Here is a 15,647-nt window from a genome sequence, read left to right on the forward strand (position 1 = left end):
GCACACACTGTCATGCCCCTTGTGAACACTGCATTTGCAGCTGCAGGCAGCAGCAAATCTTGTGCCAAACAGCCAAGCACTTTTATTTTTGGGAACAAAATCAAAACAACCCAACTCAAAATGATGAGAGCCCAGAACTGACGTGGGTGAGGGCTCCCATTTGTCGCTGGTAAGCTGACCGACTTCACACACTTGGAATGTAACTGAGGATTTAGGAAACTTGGATAAACTAATACTGTATATATGAATTTTTTAACAAGAATATGCAACACATTGTGTAGGCACACAGATGGACACAGGAAAATGTTCATGAAAAAATAGAAAGCAAGATGAACAAAAGGAAATGGATACACAAACAGATCCGCCTCCTGGCCTGTTTGAGAACATACAGGCAAAAAGGGTTGATTTTGTTTGGGATTGTTTTCATCGGGTGCCACAGTCAATCCTGTTTCTTCCCTCTGGATGAAGGGGTCAGGGCCTTGTCCACCTGCCAAGCAGAACCGCCACTTTCAGACTTCAGTTGGTGCGGAAATATTTGACCCTCAGGCTGGATATGGAGGGATGTGTTCTGAAGCGTGTGAATAACCTGGGGCTCGACACAGCTCTGATTTTAACTCATTTTAGTCTTCTAAAGTTAAACGATTTACCTTTTTTTTTGAATGAAATTCTCTGCACTGGTTTTTAGAAGAACCTATAGTTGTTGGTGCACAGTTAGGCGGCAGCACTTTACCCAGGCACTGGCTAAAATGGAAAAACTACAGCTACGACACAAGTTCGATGCAGCAGGGCCAGAGCTCTCCAGCCCTCAGGCCACCAGCACTTTATTGGATATACACTCCACCTTCGTTAGAGAGCCCTAAACAGCTGGGAGAAAAAAAATGACAGCTAAAGAGAGAATGTTCCTCCAGGAGTAAGCCGCTGGACCCAGGCACCCCAATAATCAGAACATCCAGATTGAGGCTGGAGTTCTGTTTCCACAGGGTCACCTGGACTACTGAGACGTTTTTTTTTTTAAGGGCGGTTTCAAACTGTGGGTTCTGTCTCGAGTAGCCTGAGTTTGATTCGCCCCCTGCTGTGCAGCCTCACACCTCTGCGCCTCAGGCAATGTCCCTTTTTTACTCTCTGTGCAAAAAAGCTGGTTTGTGACCCACAAGGAAACACGTCTCAAGGAAGTCTTCATCAGCTGCATGACAACCTATTTACCACCATTGGCTTGACCTCCTTATTTCTCAGTCACTTCTTAGCGCTACGGATCATAGTCACCTCAGATATTAACTGATGACGAACCTCCGCCATGGCTGTCGCTGAGTGTGGCATCACAGCCAAAATGAAACAAGTGTTACATAGTGTCTTGACTGATCCACGCTGCTCTCACAACACATTGAACCAAGCGAGAGCGATTACTTACAAGCGAGACGATTTTAATCATTTAAGTACAGATCCAGACGTCAGAAATGATCAATGAATAGTCTGGTCATTTTCAGTAACTTGGGAGAAATCCTCCTCTTCACTGTCCTCATGCAGACTGCTGCAGGATCCCGGCAGGAAAAACAGTTACTGTTCCCCAGCTCCATTTTCCTGCAGCTCCCAGCTGCACACCTCAGTGTTCTGGGAGTTTGAAGAAAGAAACCATTAAACCATTAAACATTATATTTGCACAATGACTTAATAAAATGACTTTACCGGGAAAAGTTTGAAACTCATTTGTAAATAAGGTATTTATTAAAATTATTATTATTAATTTCTAGTATATATAAGATTTCATTTTGAAGAAATTAGAGGGTAATCTGATTTGATAGTATGAAATTGCTGCTGACTTTTGCTTGACTACGGATTTAATCTGTAATTTGATCTCATACGTTTATATGGTTTCGGCTATATTAATGGAACTCCTGGTCATTTTGGGTATAATATTCAATTATATTGAATCCCGGTGACTCATGTAATTCATTGGTATACAATGCAAAACAGCTTCCCTTCTTCTTATGCCAATGAGGGTGAGCACAACAAACACGGATGCAACCAAATTACATGCTACCAGACGTTTCTATGAATCATCCATGAATCCATTTCACGTACACTGCAACATATCGTGGGGATGTCCTGATAGCACTTTTTTGCTGACCCAGTACTGAATGATATGCTGGTATTTGATTAGTTGCCAATACCGAGCACCAATATGAGGAACTAATAACTTCCCTTATAAATAATTTATTTATATTTTGAGTCGTCAGCTGGAGTGGATCATAAATCATCTGATCAAAGACTGCGCACCACTAATCTCATTGGGGTGGATCTAATCAAATCAACAGTTGCTTAAAAAAAAAAAAAAAAAAAAAAAAAAAAACTCCAGTCATGAACTAAAGTCTTCCACAATGGCATGCTCAGCTTTGGGGTCGGGTTTCACACATCACTGAGTTTTATTTTAGATTAGATTAGATGGTCTTTATTATTCCCACAGTGGGGAAATTCGATCTGTCACTGAGGCTACTGACAACAAAGACACCGACACATACCAAAGACATTAAAGATTCACAAACACCCACAAAGCATCAGCATTAAAAAAATGTGAACTCACAAGATATCAAACAACACAACAAATAAATACCCATAATTTATGAACATATATCATGACGAATGGTCTGATTTCCTGTCTGAACCGTCCAAGGAGCTGCACATAAAAAATATAACCACTGGCGATATGAAGAGGACTGGATGTTTTAGTGGAGTCGTAGTTGTTTGGTTTTGCATGCTTGTTTGACTGTTTGTGACCTCGAGCACTGAAAAAAAAGGTGAATAAATTTTTAAAATTACAAAGGGAAAGTCAAGGCACTTATCAGTACTGCAGCAGCACAGGAGAGTCCGTTTTGAAAGTTCACTTCCAGCATTCCCCTTTTGTTGGCATCGCTGTTCTGGTAGGGCTGCATCCAGAATGTCCTCCTTTCTTATGGCAGCAGGTGCAATAGCAACGCATTTTGCACATTAAGCAGAGTTTGGTGATGAAGCGCTGTCTTACTGAAAAACTTGCAGGCATATGAAATACGTTACATTTTGTATTGTTTAGTTTGAATTGTTTTGTGTCTGATCTTACTGAAACTACCTTTTCCAGAAGATTGTTTTTTGATCATTCTTGTGTGCTTTTTGATCATTCTTGTGCCAGTAGTTTGAAAGGTTGGCAGCAGAATCAAATATCTGCACAGTATAAAGAACGGTGTTTAAAGAACTCAACTCCGCTTCATTTAACCTGGACTCTTTGGAGCTTTTGAGTGACTTTATATTCAGCACTTACTCTGCAGCTCTACTGTTGGGGTTTGAACTACTTTACTTCTTTTCAGACAGACAGGTGTTACCAAAGAGTAATACCCCTAAATCCAGTGCTACTATCTATTCAGCATCAGGTGACAAATAGACCTTGACAGACTAGCAGGTGGACTGCGAAGCTATGATAAAGTCTGTATGGAGCCAAAAATCCAAAGGACCAGATTTAAAGAAAAGATGAGCTTAGCGAAGATAATCATTGCGGTCATTGCTGGGCAGATATAGAGTTTATGATTGTGAGATGCAGACCCTTCTATCTGCCCTGGGAATTCACAAGCGTCACTATTCTTGCTGTTTACATTACACCCAGTGCAAACAAGCCCTGAGTGTTCTCTCATCAGTGACAAGCAATCCATGCACCCAGAGGACATTTTTATTCTTGCTGGAGACTTTAAGCAGGCCAACATGAAGACTGTGCTTCCGAACTGTTAGCCCAATGTGGATTTTGCTGCTATAGGAGAGAATACGCTGGATTTGGTCTACACAAACATCAAGAAGACAGTCAGAGCAGCCACACTGCCCCCCCACCTTGGCTTGTCAGACCACCTTTCTGTTATGCTAAATCACACCAGGCCTTGTTCACCAGAGAAAAACCTGCTGTGAAGGAGGTGCGAGTGTGGCCTGAGGGAGCCATGACTACACTGCAAGACTGTTTTGAGCGTACCGAATGGAGCATGTTCAGAGAGGCTGCAACAGACAATCGCCTCACCAATGTGGGTGAGTACGCTCAATCTATGCCAGGATACATACAGTGCATGGAGGAGGTTACAGTCACCAAGATCATCATCACTTGGACCAACCAGAAACCTTTGATGACTAAAGAGGCGTGTGAAAGATGGAGGGAGTGCAATGCTGCATTTAAATCTGGTGATGCGACGGCACTCTGATAGCGAGGGCAGATCTGAACCGTGCCTTCCTAGTAGAAAAGCGCGCCCACAGTCAGAAGGTCCAAGGCTTCTTCGAGGACCCCAGCAACACCAAACAACAGCCACAGGCCCTGACAACATTCCAAGGCGACTGATCAAGATATGTGCTCAGAGACATCTTCAACACCTCACTGAACCAGGGTGTCTTCCCCCGTCTTTCCAGCCACAATAATTCCAGGGCCCCAAAAACTGGCCATCACCTGCCTTAACAACTTTCACCCCGTTGCACTCACATCCACCATCATGAAATGTTTTGAGAGAGTGGTTAAGAACCACATCATCTCCATGAACAATACATGTATGTACAACAGCTACAGTCGGCTAGCATCCAGGCTAACGTTAACATCGTCATACCTCTCACAGATCTATCGATGCAACATAGCGGCGAAGCCGGCTTTGGCGCCGTTGGTTCATCAAAGATCAAACATCAGATCAAACATCAAGAGAGATTATCAGTGCTGATGAAAGAGGTTGCAAAAATGTTGGAGCTAGCATTTCCAAAACGTCTCCAACACGCAATATGCAAACACAGCACGGTAGCCAATGACTTGTCTTTATCCGTGCTGTCATGAAGTGTGCGAATACTTAGGGACGCCAGTCACTTCACTTTATAGCGGAGGGCACTCAAAACCAAGACTAGTGTTAAGTGCTAGTGTTAGGGTGAGAAATGGGACACAGCCCAAGTCTATCACATCATGACTCAGCGTGTTTCAATAAGGAGCCTACAGCGATCAGAGCATGAGCATCAAAATATCCGTTCACACTTTTATTTTGAGTTGACTGTGAAAACAGACGCCAGAGTTAGAAACCATTCTTCAATAAGTTCCAGATCAATTTTCAGGGATGATGAAATTTGGCACTGGTCTCCTCCCTCACCAGCTCCGAGCAGGTCTGAAGGACAGAGGACTCAGCTGCAGCATCAACAGTTAGAACATGAGATATGGCATGTTACACTTGTCCAAACCAGATGGACCATTGACACTGCTAATGACAGTGAATCGACTGTTTGTTGGTCTGATAAAAGCACACACTCACAAAAAGTTCTGGGAGAAATAAATGCCACACAGTTAGTAGGCAGTTTATGTGCACACATTTCTACTGATTGTAAATACCCTGCCCTAATCCTAACTTCATCAATGGACTTAGGTAAATTATGATGGTAATTTTGTGACCCAATTTTGCATTGAAAACCTTAAATTGCAAATACAACTTCCTTTTTGTCCCTTTCAGCAGTTCCTTATGCACAAAACACACCAAGAAAGTGAAATAACAGCAAATAGCCATAAAGCTGTCCCCCAATTGTCTTCACTAAGGAGTGAGATGACACACCCAAAATGTCCATTCACAGAAAATACAGTAAGCCAGCCCATAACCCCACCGGCAGATCATGCTTGTGCTAAAAATACAATAAAAAGCCCACAAGCTTCTCTGCGCTGCTCGTACATCTCCAGTCATGCGGACGGCCATCTGTCACTTTTACTGCACAGCGGCTCCTCTCAATGCTGCATTGATGACTGATGGCCCTGAGAGCAACTAGATAACTAGAGCAAGGGATGATAAAATTGTGAAAACACATTCTAGACAGGAAATGGGCCATTTTGGAGCAATAGACACAGAGGAGCTGTGGTGGAAGCCCTTCCTGTAATATGCTTCATCTGAAAAGCAAAGACATCGATTGGAAAACTGTCACAGCCCAGTAGAGACGTTGCTCAACAGTACCACACAAACCTGTCAGATCTTTTGCTTTTATGTTACATATTAATTCTGTTATTTATATATTATGTTAATCTCAATTAATCACAGTTTAATGGTATAAGAATATTTGCCACAAGAAGCCACATTTTTCAGTTTGAATGAATTTGGTACATTACTGAATCAAACGATGGACCCATACATACATTTAAACAACAAAATATTGTTTATTTTGCATTAGTTTGACAATAGCTATATATATATATATATATGCTATATATATAAATATATATATATGCAACATTTACATAACATCTGCGACATTTTGATGCTCATGCTCTGTAATGTCTGTATTTCGTCCTTAATAAATATGTGACAGACCGTAAAGAAATCATTATATAATATTCAGAGAGACTCAGAGTCCCTGAACAATAAAGTTGGTAATAAAAGAAATGAACACATATTTTTGGACTTATTGTGTTTCATATGCTCCAGTTCATGTGAGTTTTCTCATTGATGAAATAGGCCAGGGGTCACCCAACTGTTCCCAAAAGGGCCGCAGTGGGTGCGGGTTTTGTTCCAACCAATGAACTAGGGTGTGTCCTTTTAAACATACAGATGAGCAATGTGGGAGTGTCTGCGTGGGAACTGCCTCCGAACCATCTTTCTGACTATTTTAAATGAAACAATTATGAGGGCACATAGAACAAATGATCCAATTCACCAAAGGTTTGAAAAAACTATTTCAACTTTCCATTTAGTTTTCGTATTGCAGATGTTTCATTACGTTACACAGAGAGGTCAACAGAAAAGTGCCTCATTGCACACCAAGGTCAAGTTGGATAAAGCGTCTCACTCTTAAAGCAGCGTGCTGGTTTGCAAGAACATCTCATAAATCAGGTGAGGCAATCATACTCACAAGATGTAATTGCTGATTCCTGCTGATGCAGAGGGGGTTTGCCGGAGCTGCTTACTGTGCAGAAGGTGGGATGCTGGAAGGCTGAAGTGGGCAAGAACTCCCCTTAAACCACATCCCCCTGCAGTGTTTCCCTTTTCAACTGATCAGCCACCTGCAAAAGCAAAGGAGCAAAACTTGCATTAGCGCTCATTCATCAAATGTACACTTGATTTAAAGAGCGATTCATCTCCATGTGCTGCTTATTTTAGCATCATGGCCATTAACATGCAAGGAAGCCCGCAGCTGCCACAGGGGAGGCGCGTGCCTTGATTTTATTACGTTTAGCTGACACTTAAGCCTCAAAAGGAATAATGAATTTACCATCCAGTGGATGCCGGTTTGTTCTTTGGTGAAATATATTGTTTTGTGACAGCTGATAACGTAGCTGGGGTTGTTATGGTTCCCGCTCCAGTCTGGCAGCAAGAGAATTGCTGGTTTAAATTGAGGCAGAGGCTAATTTAAATACTTTTGGTGAAGAGTTTGTATGTTCTTCTCGTATTTGCATGGGTTTCTATGAGTGAAGGTAGATGAGGTTTCATGACGCAGAATTGATGGGTTGATGAGGTTTCATGAAGCATACATACAGTACACTATATTACCAAAAGTGTTTGTTCCCCTGCCATGGCACTTCACATGTGAACTGAAGTGCCATGCCTTTCCCAACCCACAGGGTTCAATATGATGCCGGTCCACCTTTTTTGTACTCTCCTTCGGCAGGCCAGAGAGGAGGCCTTTAGATCCTTTTGTGGGAACCGTGAAGCAATGTGTCTGTGTTTTTTGGCAGCATAATAATTTATAAATAAACAAATAAAAATAAGTTAAACAAGGTTGATGACACAGTGTCCTAATTTTCAGAGGTCACTAGGTGGCACTCTTGGTTTGAAATTATTTGACTAGTGCTGGGTCCCACAACACCGATGCGTCGAAGCATGACCTGACCTCACAGAGCCATCCCTGCATCAGTGTGCGTACTGTTTTAATCACGTGATGAATGAACTGCGTTGACCCTGCAAAACAGGATCTAATCTCACGGTTCCTTGTGAATGATTATGGGGCAACTCCAAAGGAAAGTTGTCTGCCGTGTGGGACAATTTTGATCTCCTATCAGAGAATAATGTATAATAATTTTATAATCATTTCTTTCAATCTCCTTGTTTAACCCAGTTTGTCTCCGTTGTTTCGACTTGTCTTGTTCCATTCTAATTCAAATTCATTTTAAGGTAACACTTAGTTCACTATTAGTTCACAGCCTCTGATAAAAGCCCAGTGGCTGCTTGACCAAAATCCGGAACACTGCGCTTGATCAGAAGCGCCAGAGGGTATTTTAAGAATGCCTGATTCGAGAATTGGCCTATTGTGCGGCTCCCTCCTCCATCCCCACTTGAAAGCCGTCATGGCGGACATGCTTAAATTATTCCTGCCACTCTGTCATGCTGACAGAACCTCTGAGGAGATCACTCTTCCTCGCTGCGACCACACCACAGCGTCTCAGGCTGCAAGCAGACTGCATGTGCAAATCCAGAGACAGCAAGGAAGGACTGACACATATAGGAGACAGAGGCAGAACGCAAGTATAGTATTTGGGAAAGCCTTGCAACTGAACTGCAGGGACGGATATGGACCAGATCAGGAAAGGGGTGGAAATGTTTTAGCGAGTGAAGAGCATGTGAGGGAATTGAAGTAGTGTGAGGAACTAATAAATGAAGAGATGTAATGGAGAGGTTTATTAGGTCATCCATGATATGACCTCGGTGGAAGTGAAGGAAGCTCTGAAGATGATTTGTTGGCCTTAGCTGGTCCTGATAAGGGGAGAACACTAACTATACAGTCAGAGGAATAAAAGTAGAAGCAAGACAGCAACCATATGCAGATGGTCTAAGTATTTCATATGTGCGTTTTGATAAAAGTTATTGTTTGTCATATGTTACAACTTGGTGAATGTGGGAGAGTGATTGCAAGACACTGAACAAGATTCACATCCACAATTTAACTGTACTGCACTGTCTGTTGACAGGCCATGTCATTTATAGAGAAAGGAAAAGACAGCGCTACGACCATAGGACAATCTGTTCAGGGGTAACCGGACATGCCGTGTGTAGGACTGACAGGGCAGCCATGCTACACCTCCTGATGTTCAACTCTGTTGGGCCACAAATTCTCAACATCTCAACAAATATCTTCACTTCCGATGCAGCATGGGAAGGACCTGTTTTCGGTGTCTTATCCAGCCTCTGCAGGGATCTGTGTGCGTGGATGGTGATCATATACCTTCCAGCTCTGAGCTGGGAAGATTCCTCACGTATCGAATTGTTCTTTGATCAAATGCTTCATAGATTAGATAGATTAGAAGACGTCAAGATTCACCTTGGAGCCATTTACAAATTCCAGACAGATTTAGGTCAGGCGTCTAATGGGAATGTATAGAAATGTACTTGACAAACGATGACATGCTCAACCATTTTGCATCAAAAGACTTTTTGATCAGTATGACAAAAGCAACTGATAAGAAAACAGCAGAGAATTGTACAGAGCCATGTGTGCACTAAAACATTTGGAACTTTCCCAAAGACATAAGAAACCACTTTTCTGATGTGCACAAGCCAAACAGTGAAGTGCAGGTTGAAGAAGCAGTTTTGAGAGTTGTACCAAAGCATCTGTGAAAAACAGTAAGCGAGTTGAAAAGATTGGTCTCGCTATTGTTTAGGTACTAAAAATCAGATTTGAGCTTTTCAACACACCTGGTACACCGATCACTTCACTGGTCTGAGATTTGTTTGCATGGCCACCCATTACTCCTCAACGCAGTCATCCACTTTACCATGTTATAAGAGCACATTCATGATAATCAATCTTGATAATGATTTTGACAATTGCAATTAAATTGTCATATTGATGTGAACATATAATACAAACAGATCACAGCCAGACACTGAATAATGCACATCGTATTTTCAAAGAAGATGACATGAGCTCGGTGTTTCACATTAAGAATAGTTGTTTTTGGAGGACACAGAAATGGACTGAGATAGAAGGTTTAGAGAAATGAAGACCCTCTCTGCATCCTGCCAGTACGCTGCCAGATGTGCACCACCACAATAGACAGGCAGAAGGACTATTCCGTACTAAACCTGCTGTGGGAAGGGCACTATTAATAATTCAAAGATTGTCCCATTCGCCACTTTACTTAGGGAACAGCAGAACATCTTTCTGCTTGGATTCCGTGTTTCATGAAAAACACAAATCATGCCGTCACACCAATTTTTCCTGTTTCCTGTCTGCCCTTGGCTCGCTTGCTCACTGCACACTCTGCTAAGTCGACAATCGATTCTTAAAGAAGGACATTGAACAAAGTTAACACTTGTGTCAAAAATGAGAATAATAAGCACATGAACAGCGAGTGATAAATGTCGCATAAATGTAGGCCATTTCTTTATATATATATATATATATATATATATATATATATATATATATATATATATATATATATATATATATATATATATATATATATATTACCCTTGACAATTAAAAAAAAAAAAAAGAGATTTGATCGGAGGTGAAATTGGGTTTCAGTACAAACAAACATCAGAAAGAAAACATCCAGACCGCTGTGTATAATGAACAAATGCAAATTCTACTTGTATGAAAGACTTTCGCCGAAACTATACTGCACTCTGACACTCCCACAGTTACTCTACGCAGGTGTGGGGGAAAAACCACTGCTTCTGCTGTAGAAGAAGGCTCTTAGAATAGATTAGAATTCATTCATTCAACTTTTGACACAATAGCTTTTAATAAATTACTTAATCAGGTAACCGTATACACCTATTTCTGTTAATATTATAGTGTTATAATATTAAGTAATGTTAATATAGAAAGTGTTCGCAGTGTCTACATTGGTCCACTCTAAACTGAGTTGATAATTTACAAAGAAGTATGAATCATGACAGTGTTGAAACATAACTCATATGAGTGTTTACTTTGCCTTCACTCTTTAAACACTTGCTAAATACTGATACCCTTTTGCATGCTTTTTAGTGAAAGTTAAATATTGCATTTTAATACAACCAACTACACTGTATGAACTACACTACAGACACGTTTATAGTGTTCAAATCGTGTGATGGAGGCACTCGAACACTTAAATGAGATTTCTTTTTTTTTTTATTGACACTACCGGAGATTTGACCATCAGTCTTTCTTTAATACTCACTTTATACATCAACATAAATGATTCCATCTCGGAGAGGAGAATTTGAGGAGCGACGTTTAGTTTCATGTGTTGCCATGGTGAAACATGTAAGCTGTGTTCCATTGATGAAGGCTTTAGACGTCCACAAATACAGGCTGTTTATGACTCAACTCAGACTCTAGGGTGATTAAACAAAGCTTTAACCCCCTTTCAGAAGCTGAAAAATCCAAGCTGTGCAGTTGAGAGTTGAACAACACGCACTTCCATTTTTTTTTCAACAGCTTTGGTTTACTGGTTTGTTGAAATGGACCCCTGACCTATGCATAGGACATTGGAAGGCTAGGTGACCTGTAGGTGAAGGTTTATTGACATGTGAGTGTGCAGTGGCAGTTAAATTACAAATAATCTCACACGTCTCTTGGCTGATGGACCTTTCTATATTTATTTTAATTATCTTCAGTGTGTCTCTAACATGTTTTATTATCATTTGTTGGCTGACTGACCCCGGGGAGGCATGGCGATGCGGCAATCTGATCCCTGAGGATGAAAACATTTCTCTTTTCAACAGGATTAGCTCTCACCACAGGCCACCTGGCAGCGAACACCACAACACACACATACGCAACCACACACACGATCACAAACTCACTGACATCCTCAAGGCATCATACAGACTTTTTCTCAGCCTCCGTGAGGACCAGGGATCCTTGTCATTTGTGCGTACAGCTGCATGTAGTCCAGGTCTTGGCTCTACAAAATCAGCCTCGAACAAAAAGATCAACATATAGTTTCAAGCAAGAATTGATATTGCAAGGTTGCACGAAAAAGTAGTTCAGTTAGTAAACAGCAGGTTGTCCTCGTCCAATCATCAACGTTTTCCAGAAAATTTGATCCTTTCATAGCTTAAGTTGTTATTTTGTTAACAAACGCCAGCAGACCAAATGATCCACAAAGGATCATGCTGAGATTCAAAGATATTAAGGAACAAATGAGAAAGAAAGGAGTTGAGATCGATCAGTTTGAAAATGGATGTGAAGCCATTTCCAACGCTTTGGGACTCCGATCCACAGTGACTGCAATGATCCACACATGGTGATATCATGGAATCGTTTTGAACCTGAACCAAATAACGCAAGAGCAAGAGGTCACAAAAAAGAATCCAAAACTACAGGCCTCATTTGCCTCAGTAAAGGTATGTGTTCATGACTGTCTCATGACAACAACTCATTCTTACTTGGAAGCATCGAACAGCAACTGTTGAGACTTTTGCGTTCCCAAATGACGCCGAAGTATCCATGTTAAACTAGACATTGGAAAGGCATTCAATTGAATTAGGTTTCACCTTCCAGGTCACATAAAACAAAAACGTAGATTGGAGTTCGGGTCAAGTCATGAGTTTGCTGTGTAGAGGCAGCTTTGTGATTTAGAGTAAATTGCTTGAACCATATGTTTATATGTTAGGTTATATGTGAGGTGCCTTCATTTTTGGGGCTCAGTAGGTGGCGCTGTTGCTCTCAAAATGACATTAGGTTCTGTTGAAATGGTTACAATACAATTTATTAATTAATGTTGAGCAGAAAGTGCCATCTTGTGTGCTGGAAACAAGGACACTGTTGATGTGTTGAGCATAGGTTGATGCCGTGATGAATCATGATGGGGTGATGGGGCTTCATGAAACAGTGTAATCATTTGCAGAGCTCAGTAGGCGGAACTCACGTTTTAAATGGGATGAGAGGTGTCATTGAAACAAAAACAACAAAATAGAGCAGGGTTGCCATCGAATCGGCTGTGAAAATATCAACACTGTTTCATGAAACCTCAGCCCATCACTAGGTATGAGAGCTCCAGATCAACCCAACTCCTTTTGTTGGAACATTATATGGGAAGGGAAACATTTCACTCCATTGAAGCAACTATGTCTCGATATACAACACAGAAGCTGGACTTCTGCATCAACCTATCCTGACTCCCGTGAAGTAATCTATTATTGTTGGGACAGTGGACTATACTGACACTAAAGGCAGCCTTTGCATGTTGACACATAGGTGTTTCAGTGGATTAAAATTCAAAAGCAACTTGCTGTATATAACCCCTAAGGCTCTCTCCTCCTTACTGACGGTGTTGTCAGGAAGTCACAGTGACTGAAACGTTTAACATTTCCCCAATCTCAATAAATTACGCCATAGCAGTGAGGATGTGTTGTCTGAGTCGACTTGAATGCAAAACTTGCAAATAATCAGTATTTGATGCCTTGGGAGTGAGAATGTTTTTGAGATGAATTTATGGTAAGCAATAAAATGAAAAGGGGCTGGTGCACGTGCACGACTATGGGTCTATCGTGCCCGTCATGTTTGCCTGCAGAGTTTTGGAATTAAATTAGCCTCATACAATAAGTCTTTGTGTCGCCAGAGCTTCTGTCTCACTAATGTCCGATAAAGTTTCACACTTGGTCATATTCCTATCTCAAATCATTTCTTGTCTCCACTGGTTCCACACTGTTTTCACTCTTCCTCATTACCCGTCTTCCTCAGACTAGCGTCTGCTGCCTTTCATTACAGCTCTCATCCACCTAACGCTCACTGCAAATCAGTATATATAAACATCGCCATCCATAAATATTGTTTAAGCAAGGACGAAAGGTAAAAAAAAACTAGGTGCTGGTGTCAACAATCATCAGCCCTAGCTCCAGTCCAGCCTGAGGTTTGAGACATTTAATCCTAACCTGTCCCCTGAGACTGAGAGGTGACCCTCCTGATATTCCAACCACCTTCTCGCAGAAGGAGAAAATGTAGCGCAGTGCAAGGAAACACTGTCATGCGGACCCATAGCCTGGTATCATTGGTATCTAACACTGACATCCGGACAAATTTTGTGTTGATTTTGTCATTTGTCTCAAAGATCAAATGTAGTACAAATTGAAGTCACATGATCACATGAACATTTGTGGAATCATGCTGTTTAGCACGAGACATTCACTGTTGTTTCTCTCATCAAGATGTGGTGGGACCTGGTGTCCCTCATCCCACAGAGACTGAAGCAGGAGTGAGAACTGGCTTTTGAGTTTGTTAATATTTTATAAAGTGGTTATTTTCAAGCCTGAAAAAAGCTGCACTTCCCACATGGCAGAACTGGGTAGCCAACAACATTTCTTGAGCAGGACCCTTCCCTGTGAATTATATATATGGCGGTCGTTGTTTACCCGGTATGAGATCCGTTTGTCTGATCTGCATCTTTTAGTTTGGTGAGTTTTTACGTTAGATGCCCTTCCTGACACAACCCTCTGCATTTATACGGGTTTGGGACCAGCGTAAGAAGAAACTGGCCCTGGATGCATGAATTAGTTATTCAAGTTCAACCAGACAAAATCCGGCCACTGTTTCATGAAACCTCATCAATCTTACAATAGAGTGTCATGAAACCTGACTAACATCTAGCCTAAACTCAACTTTGCTGATTTACTAATAAAGAAAGGACATCATATTTACCAAATAAATGAGAGAAAGAGAGGCAGCTAACATTGCTGTGCTTCGCTCATGGGAGAAAACAAATTGTTGTGTGTTGTTTTTACAAGAACATCTGGGTGTCATTAGGTGCAATTACATCCATGCAATTTAATTTGCAAACACTTGCCGCAACAAGACAGCAACAATTCAGCTAAAATAAATACATGAATAAAGACTGAGTTGTCAAGGCAGGCAACCTTTAATTCAAAAGCGACATTTTCTTCGAGTGCTCTTGAATAAGTCATAGAGTGCTTAACGTTTGAATGAGGTATTAGACAACAAAGAAGACATCAAATTCATCTTGCAAATCAAAGAAACCTGATTCGCTGTCTTTGGGTCCTGCTGTTGCAGGACAAACAGCTTTATTTTATTTTCAAATCGGCATATGTGTTGCATGGTTTCCTAAGAGAGCCATGCCAGTAAACCCTCAGAGGCACAGTGACAATCCTTAGAGATGAAAGAATCAAGTGAGGTCATGAGTTCATCTATATTCAATATATGACACGGACAAATGAAAGTATAGTGTAAATGTCATTAACAACATGGTACAATTTTATCCAAGGATGGAAAAACAGAAACAAATCGATTTTTCCTCCTCTTATAGAAAGCATTTAGTAGTTTGGCATGACAAATAACTGTGTTTTCCAGTCTAGATCTTTAGAAGTACATGTTGTTAAACCTTTCCTGCCTCCTCACCGGACCGTGGTCGGGCGTCACAGGGGAGGTGTTCCGTCACCTCCAAGGCTGGAGCGCGCACTCCAGGGTTTAATGTCCTTTTCGTCGGCTGGAGCTGGGACATGGATGAGTCGAGTCTTTGGTAGAGCGTTCTTATGGTTTATTTCGTCGCAGTTCGAACTTCACACGCACCGGGCACTTCTATACGTTTTCTTCCCCAGAGAGACATCAATCTCCCGGCAGCCCCTCCCACACGCAGCGGCCACACCACACATACACGAACAGCGGCAGACACTCCACACTCACTCCTACAACACTACCCCCACTCTGGATAGCATTCTAAACAATGCACTCCAGCAACTCCATACAAAATAAAACAG

General features: G+C 41.4%; 1 protein-coding gene across 1 annotated transcript in view; it reads right to left on the reverse strand.

The window, feature by feature from the left end:
• Positions 1-15,647, reverse strand: part of lingo1a (leucine rich repeat and Ig domain containing 1a) — a 125,111-nt gene that overhangs the window by 56,615 nt on the left and 52,849 nt on the right. The window contains exon 2 of the mRNA XM_053884531.1: positions 6,856-7,006. The gene's annotated coding sequence lies outside the window, so the exon portion shown is untranslated. The remainder of the gene's footprint in view (positions 1-6,855; positions 7,007-15,647) is intronic.

This window comes from Synchiropus splendidus, chromosome 14 (genome assembly GCF_027744825.2).
Source record: "Synchiropus splendidus isolate RoL2022-P1 chromosome 14, RoL_Sspl_1.0, whole genome shotgun sequence".
Lineage (NCBI taxonomy): Eukaryota > Metazoa > Chordata > Actinopteri > Syngnathiformes > Callionymidae > Synchiropus > Synchiropus splendidus.